Here is an 8,383-nt window from a genome sequence, read left to right on the forward strand (position 1 = left end):
TCCAGAGCAGCCAGGCTACTGTCCATAGACACACACCTCCCTCCAGTGTCTGGGAGACTTGCCCAACCTCTGGAGTCTGGAAGAGGCAGGCAGCCAGTGTTCCTCCTGTTCCTCTTGAGGCCCCTGAGACAGGCACACAAGGAAGAAGGGATGAGGCCCCATGTCTCAATAATAACCCAAGAATCACCTGATATGAATTGGCTCCTCTTTTTCTCCCAAAGCCCACTCATCAGAACTAGCTGGGGAGCTTGTGAAAACTGTATCTTTAAAGGAGTAAAGTCCTGATACATGCTACAACACGGATGAACCTTGAGAATGTGCTAAGTCAAAGACACAAGGACCACCTATTATGTGATTCCATTCACGTGGCATGTCCACTATAAGCAAATCCACAGAGAGGGAGAGTCAATTAGCGGTTACCAGAGAATAAAACAGTATGGAATGGCAGTGACTGCTGATGAGTCTGGGATTTCTTTTTGGGGTGATGAAAATATTCTGGAATTAGATGGTGGTGATAGTTGTACAACCTTAAGAATTTACTAAAAACCACTGAAAGTAAGCACTTGAAAATGATTAATTTTGGCCGGGCGCGGTGGCTCATGCCTGTAATCCCAGCACTTTGGGAGGCCGAGGTGGGTGGATCATGAGGTCCGGAGATCAAGACCATCCTGGCTAACATGGTGAAACCCCGTCTCTACTAAAAATACAAAAAAAATTAGCCGGGCATGGTGGCGGGCCCCTGTAGTCCCAGCTACAGGCTGTGGCAGGAGAATGGCGTGAACCTGGGAGGCGGAGCTTGCAGTGAGCCGAGATCGCGCCACTGCACTCCAGCCCGGGCGGCTGAGCAAGACTCTGTCTCAAAAAAAAGAAAAAAAATGATTTTTATGGTATGTAAATTATATCTCAATAATTTCTGAAAATGCAGATTCCCAAGTCCCATCCTGCAGAAATTCTGAAGCAGCGAATCCAGATGGGGCCTGAGTTCTGAGGCACACTCAGTTTTAAGTAACATTACCTGTAAGTGACAGCATTGCGATTAGTACCTGGAGCTCCCCTGGGACAGAATTTGTCTCCCATCAGGGCAGTACCTGAAAGTTGGATCATGTAACCTTGTTCTCCAAGCATGTCAGTCAGTATTCCTGTGTTTACACAGATGCACGCCCCCTACACACACACACACACACACACACAGTTAACAGGTTAAACAAAACTAGCTACTGTTTGCCAAGGGCTCTGTTCTGTTACTTCACTGAAATCCTCAGCAATATGTGGTAAGTACTCCAACTATCCCCATTTTGCTGATGGGAAAATGGGCTCAGCTGAAATCACTCTGCCAGGGTCACAGCCAGTGAATACTGAGAACAAGAGTCAGGCCCATGCCTCTGGTGTCCACAGCCCACTCTGCCGCTGCATTCACAGCTCCGATTTCCTTCCTTGCTGGCCCCACGTGTCCAGGGCAGCCTTCCCCTCTGCCCTGCTCCCAGCCTTGGCCCTGCTGCCAGCCAGCTGTGTGATCTTGAGCAAGCTGCTTATGTTCTCTGAGCCTCAGCTCCTCCCATGAAATAAGAGTTGGCTTGGGGCCGAGCGCGGTGGCTTACGCCTGTAATCCCAGCACTTTGGGAGGTTGAGGCAGGCGGATCACAAGGTCAAGAGATTGAGACAATCCTGACCAACATGGTGAAACCCCGTCTCTACTAAAAATACAAAAATTAGCTGGGTGTGGTGGCGCATGCCTGTAGTCCCAGCTAATCAGGAGGCTGAGGCATGAACCCGGGAGGTGGAGGTTGCAGTGAGCCGAGATTGCGCCACTGCACTCCAGCCTGGCCACAGAGTGAGACTCCATCTCCAAAAAAAAAAAAAAAAAAAAGGCTTGTATTTAGGTTTCTGATCTAGAATCTGCGGGCTCCCACAGGTATTTAAAAGTTGACCCTCGTGTTATTTTAAATGTTTTGAAAAGGGAAACTACATTTATACAGGATAATATGGCTGGGCTGCCAAAAAAAAAACAATAGGTCTCTTTTGTTTGGGGCTGCAGTGACATCCACTTTAGGTCTTCTCCTGCTCGTCCCAACGGGCAGTCCTCTGTATGTCTTTGATGAATAAGAAATGTGAAAACAGATTATTACTTAATACTTACAGTATTTTTGGAAGGCAGATGCTTTCGGAACAGAACCAGTGGCGTTGCTGATCTCACGCTCCCTTCCAGCTCTAACACATCTACGTGTGAAGCTATTGGCAGGACCTGGCCTGATTTAAAAACCCTCTCAAATGCAGGCCTCATGGGGTCTATCTCTTATTTGCAAGGCTGGCTCATCCTATTAGCAGAATCAGCAGAGGTAGCGACTTTCTAACCCCTTCCGCTGTCCCCATGACAAACCCTCCCTGCTGTGAGCCTCCCTCGTTCCCATCGAATTTCTCACCACTTGAGCAGTGGAAGAGTTCCCCACTGTTGACTGCCTCTTACCATTATCTCCCCACCATCATCCCCTTGTAAATATTACTTAATATTCCCAGGGCACTGGGACATGCTGGTCTCTCCAACTAATCAGACTTTGGCTTGACTGAGATGCTGTCCCCTGCTGACATGGGGGCTGAAAATGCAGAGTGAATGCCACGGTCAAGGCCAGCACTGAGTCACGTCCGCCAGATTGAAATCAGGACCATACTCCTTTCAGGGGAAGGCTCACCTGAGCTACCCAGTAATCCGGGAGCCCGTGTGGTCCTGCAGCTCTGCAGACGCTGCTTCTCTTTTCAGTCCCCCGCTGACTGTAGATGGCACTTCCCCACCTCAGATTCACTGGATCTGGCCTGGACAGGCTTTGTTTCTGTTAGAGCTTTCTAGACCCTTCCATCTTCAGAGCATCCAAGGTCTCCGGTACTGGCTAGTTCTCCCCCAACCCTGGGCTCCTGGACGGGCCTTCCTGCTGAGAGGTGGGCTGAGTGGTGGGATGAGAGCGGGAAATAATGTCAGCTGCTCACTACTGGGGGGCAGGGTGCACAGGCATTCATCTGGAACTCAGCTCCCCCTGTCCCCTGCCCCACCACCACCCCACCCACCCCCAGCCTGCCAGGCCTACTCTCATGTGTCCTGGATCTGTGTCGACTCCCTCGATTTCTCTGGAAAATAGGAATCCTGAGCCTTGTCAGGCTGACAGCTGCTTGGTGGGAGGAGGCAAAAAATAGGGGCGTCTCAGTTGCATTGTCCAGTGTCAGGTGGCCCTGCCCTAAAGAAACTCAACAGTTCCCTCTTCCTTGGGTCTTTGTCTTGCTGCTTCTCTCTCCTGATTTCTCCCTCTTCCCTCTGTCCACTTCCAAAAAGTGCACCTGGCTCAGGTCTGGCCTCTCACTTCTAAGGGATGACAGATGGAGTTACATCTTCAGGAGAGCCCGCCTGCAGTGAGGAGCGTTGGAGAAAAATGTAGGACCTTCATCCAAGAACAGAGGTGGGAGGGCTGGCCTAAGGAGGAGGTCTCCACATACTCGAGAGTGTAGAGTGGGGACCCGGGGAGAAGCCACAGGGTGGCTGAGGTCAGCTCCATGCCTGTGGCACTCAGGGACCACGGTAAGCTAACATCCTCGTGGGGGAGCCACACAGTAAGCATGCTAAGTAGACTGCAGAGTGGGCCCATCCTGAGAAATGCTCCTGGGAAACAAAATAGAGCAGGGTAAGGGGAACGGAGAGTCCTGGCAGGGTGAGGGGAGACGCTGCATTTTTTTTTTTTTTTTTTTTTTTTTTTTTGAGACAGAATCTTGCTCTGTTGCCCAGGCTAGAGTGCAGTGGCGTGATCTCGGCTCACTACAAGCTCCGCCTCCCGGGTTCGTGCCATTCTTCTGCCTCAGCCTCCCGAGTAGCTGGGACTACAGGCACCTGCCACCACGCCGGCTAATTTTTTGTATTTTTAGTAGAGATGGGGTTTCACCATGTTAGCCAGGATGGTCTCGATCTCCTGATCTCGTGATCTGCCCACCTCAGCCTCCCAAAGTGCTGGGATTACAGGCGTGAGCCACCACGCCCAGCCGAGATGCTGCAATTTAAAGGGGGTGGCATTTGGACAAAGATTTAAAGGTGAGCAAGTGAGCCATGTAGGGGTCTAGAGAGTGTTCCTGCAGAACAAACGGCGAAGGCAAAGGCCCTGGGGCAGGAGCCTGTCTTTTGTATTGGAGGAGCATCAGGGGGTCAGGGTCAGTAGGCAGGAGTGGGGTGACCAAAGACGAGAATACTAGGAGAGGAAACCAGGGACCAGGTTGTCCAGGGCCTATAGGCTGTTGTAAGACCTGTCCATTTTATCAGCGAAATGGGCACACAGTTGAGGGTTTCAAGCAGAAGAGTGTCATGACCTGACTTCCATGTTTTTGCTTTTTTTTTTTTCGAGATGGGGTCTCACTATGTTGCCCAGGCTGGGGTGCAGTGGCTATTCACAGGCGTTGTCACTGCGGCCTACAGCCTCAAACTCCCAGAGTCAAGTGACCCACCTCAGCCTCCTCAGTAGCTGGGACTACAGGCATGAGCTACACCCAGCAGCTGACTTCTGTTTGTAACAGGATCCCAAGCTGCTGTGTCGGACATAGACTGCAGGGGGTAAGGGTGGAAGCAGAAGGACTGCTAAGGAGCTAGTGTGACAATCCAGGTGAGAGGCAATAGTGACTCAGGTCACAGTGGTGTCGGGTGCAGGCTGTGCTGTACCATGATTCAGAAGATGGATCAAAAGGGATGTCTTTGAAGGTCCCTTCTAGCCTGATAGGCCCCACTTCCCCAGGGTCGCAGATCTGGGCAGAATGCCAACTTGTTGGGTCTGCACCCGCACAGGAGTTACCTCTTGACTGTCCCATCATGGGGTATGTTGAACCTTCCTATTCTCAGATGTCCATGGTACATTTGGGGAGGTGGGGCAATGACGAAGGATTGGGAGGGCTGTCACGGGTTTTCTGGGTGATGGGGTGGCTGTGGAGGACTTGAAGTGGCTCTGTTGAGAAGCAGTGGGTGAGTCAGGGCCCCCTGATAGACTGTGGTTGCACCATCAGCACCTGTGCGGATGTTCTTACTGCTGATGGGCAGGGAGGATGGTCCCACTTACTGTTCAGGTGTCCATACGACTAAAAGGGAATTGAGGGCCACCGCCGTGGCTCACACCTGTAATCTCAGCAGTTTGGGAGGTTAAGGCGGGCAGCTCGCTTGAGCTCAGGAGTTCGAGACCAGCCTGGGCAACGTGGCAAAACACCATCTCTACAAAAAATTTTAAAGTTAGCCAGGCATGGTGGCACACACCTGTAGTCCCAGCTACTCAGGAGGCTAAGGCAGGAGGATTGTTTTGAGCCCAGAAGGTTGAGGCTGTGTGAGCTATGATCATGCCACTGCTCTCCAGCCTAGGTGAAAAAGCAAGACCCTGTCTCAAAAGAAAACCCCAAAAAACAGGAGTTGAGGGCATGGGAATTCTCTATTGGTACTAATGGTTCTTGGTTGGAATCATTCATACACCCACTTCTGCCACAGAACTTCCTGGACGTAGAGGTGATTACTAAGAGCCGGTGTGTGTTGGGGGCTTCCCTCCTGGCTGCCGGGCACTATGTTAGGCCCTTTACTTGCCTTCGTCAGTCTGGAGCACCAGCTCTCCAGGGAAGGCCTCATCCTTCCTCCTTGTCCAGACAAGGAAGAAGGAAGCCAAGGCCCTGCAAGGTGAAGGGACTTCCCAGAAAGCAGAGGCTGCTGAGCCCGCCTGGAGTTGGAGCCCAAGCCTGTGAATCTCACCCCGCCCTTGCCACCATGCAGCGCTCCTCAACAAAGATGGTTACTTAATCCAAGGTCATCACCAGTGGATCCGAGGCTGCAGCCTGGCAACTGGCAGTATCAGTCACTTACAAGGGTGGCAGGCAGGACCCACTGGCCTCTGGGGTCATGACACTTTGCTGATATTTCCACCCAGACCCTTTGTGTCTGCGTCTGGGCCTCTGGAGACACCGGACTGACCTGGCCCAGAGCAAGGTGGTACCTGCGGGTGGGGTTGCTTCTGATCTGGAAGGAGCCTGCCTCTGCCCTCCTTGAGGACAATGAGGGCCAGTGAGGGGCCACTCAGGGTGGAATGCCCGAGCAAAGACCTCCCTCCTCTCACCCATCCCTGTCCTACCAGAACTGCTGTTGATTTTTGCAAAAGGCATTTGCTTTAGAAAGAGATGCTACATACGGGTATGGTGGCTTACACATGTAATCCCAGCACTTTGGGAGGCCAAGGTGGAAGGATCACTTGAGCCCAGGAGTTTGAGACCAGCCTGTGCAACATGGTGAGACCCCTTCTCTAGAAAAAAAAAATTTTTTTTAATTAAAAAAAAAAAGATGCTGCGAAAGCGAATCCCCTGAGGGGCTGACTCAACGACCAACCATCCTCTGGATAGGCCTCGCCTCAGCTGCCCGCCCTGTGGATCAATAAGCGAGACACTGTCACTCCAAATACAGCAGCCTGGAAGCAGGAGTGGGATAGGGCTAGTTAGAGGAGCTCTCTGTGGTCCGCTTGAATGAAGAAGACGACACCATTATTCATTTCCCTTTTGGATATTGTCTATTCATGTCCTTTGTCCCTTTTTCTCTTAGTGTCCTCATATGTTTTTGAAACTGTATTTATCATATCACAAATACATTAATATGATCAATATTTCCCCCAGTTTGCCATTTGCTTTTTAATGTTTTGATTTTGAAATGTATGCTTTATTTTTTATATTACGTATGTCGAGCTTTTTCCTTTTGATTTTTTCCCCATTGCTTTAATGCTTAAAAGTCCATTCTCATCTTTAGATGAAATGTAATTAATCTATATTTTGTTCCAGTTTTTCCTAGTGTTTTTTTTTTATTTTTTATTTTGCCATAGTCAAAATCATGTTTCCTCAGCCCCACCTGCTCCAGGACCACTGCCACCTTTCATGCCTCACATCTGTCCTCGATTTTTCCTCTCCTATTAAGTCCTAGCATGCTGCCTCACACCTCCATCCTCATCCCCTCCTTGGACATCAAGGGCTTCTCACAAACCTTCCTGACCCCTCCCGGCATTTGCAGTCAGAAGAACCACATACGTGGCTGGCTCTGGGTGTCAGAGTCTGGTGGAGCGGAGTGTTTTTCTTATTGCTTCTCAGGGACTAGAATCATCTGCTCAAGATTCTGCATGTCCATACTTGGAAGGTCATTGATTGGAAGATTCCCCCCTCCTCTTTGTCCTTGCACTAAAGGCCCCTACAATAGGGGTTGCTGTTATTTTAGATTTCATAGTCCATTTCTATTCACCTCTCTTCTGATGTCAGGCCTCCTTTGCTTTCAGGACAACTTTTTCTGCTCCCTGTCATCTTTGGTGGGACTGCCAATCACAGTACCTCACCCCATCCTTACACTCACTGGGACAGACACACAACTCTAGCTAGGCCACCTGGCATCTTCCCTGGGATGCTTCTTCAAGAAGGCGCAAAAGGACCCCACTTGCTTTTAGAGCTGTGGCTCTAGAGGACTCTCAGTTAGATCTACTAGGGGTCATCATCCCCGTCACAGAAAGCCTTCGTACCTGAAATGAGGATGAGCCCAACACAGAAGGAAGCTGAGCTGAGAGACGAGCAAGAGAAGCCAAGAAAAATATCTGAAGCACCTGGATCCAGCCTTGCCTGCATTCCGCAATCCCCAGGCTTCCTCCTACATAAGCCAATACAGTACCTTTTAATTTGAGCCCCATTATGACAGGTTTTTGCTAAAGAATCCTGATTCACCCCTGCATTGCAATGCTTTGGACTTCATCGTCTGCCCCCCTGTAAAACTCCTAAGATGTCAAAGCTGAAAGGGGCTTTAGACACCACAGTCTCATCCTGCAGTTGGTGAAACGAAGGGAAAGAACTTGTCCAAGGTCACGTGGTGCATCGTTTCCTGCTCAAAAAAGAAAAAGCTTGAACTCACTGCCCAGCAGCCCGGACGGCGCTGTGGCCTCTGCGATGGCATTGCAGTGCTTAGTGGCTATTGATCTGTTGTTTTGGATGTGTTACCCAGCCAGGATTGCCACCACCACACAAGCGCATGTGCAGCCCAGGGAGAGCTCTAGGGCTGGGCCAGAGCAGGGGTGGGGAGGGCATGTTGCTGCTGCTTCAGCCCCTGTCGGGAGAGAATGAGAAAATGGTGGTGAACAAGACCTTGCTGGCATTTGCTGACACTCACCGTGGGCCACGTGCCATGTTAAATGGGCGCAGTAGCTTTACATTTCTTCTCAGCCTTGCGGTGTCCCTATGAAGTAGGTGCTACGGGAATCCCTGTTCTATCAGCAGGAAAACAGGAACTTCCCAATGGTCACACTGCGATTGAGCCACACACTTGGACTAACCAGGGTCAGCCTGACTCCAGAGCCTGACTCTTGTACCAAGGAGG

The sequence above is a fragment of the Pan paniscus genome, chromosome 21, assembly GCF_029289425.2.
Source record: "Pan paniscus chromosome 21, NHGRI_mPanPan1-v2.0_pri, whole genome shotgun sequence".
Classification (NCBI taxonomy): domain Eukaryota; kingdom Metazoa; phylum Chordata; class Mammalia; order Primates; family Hominidae; genus Pan; species Pan paniscus.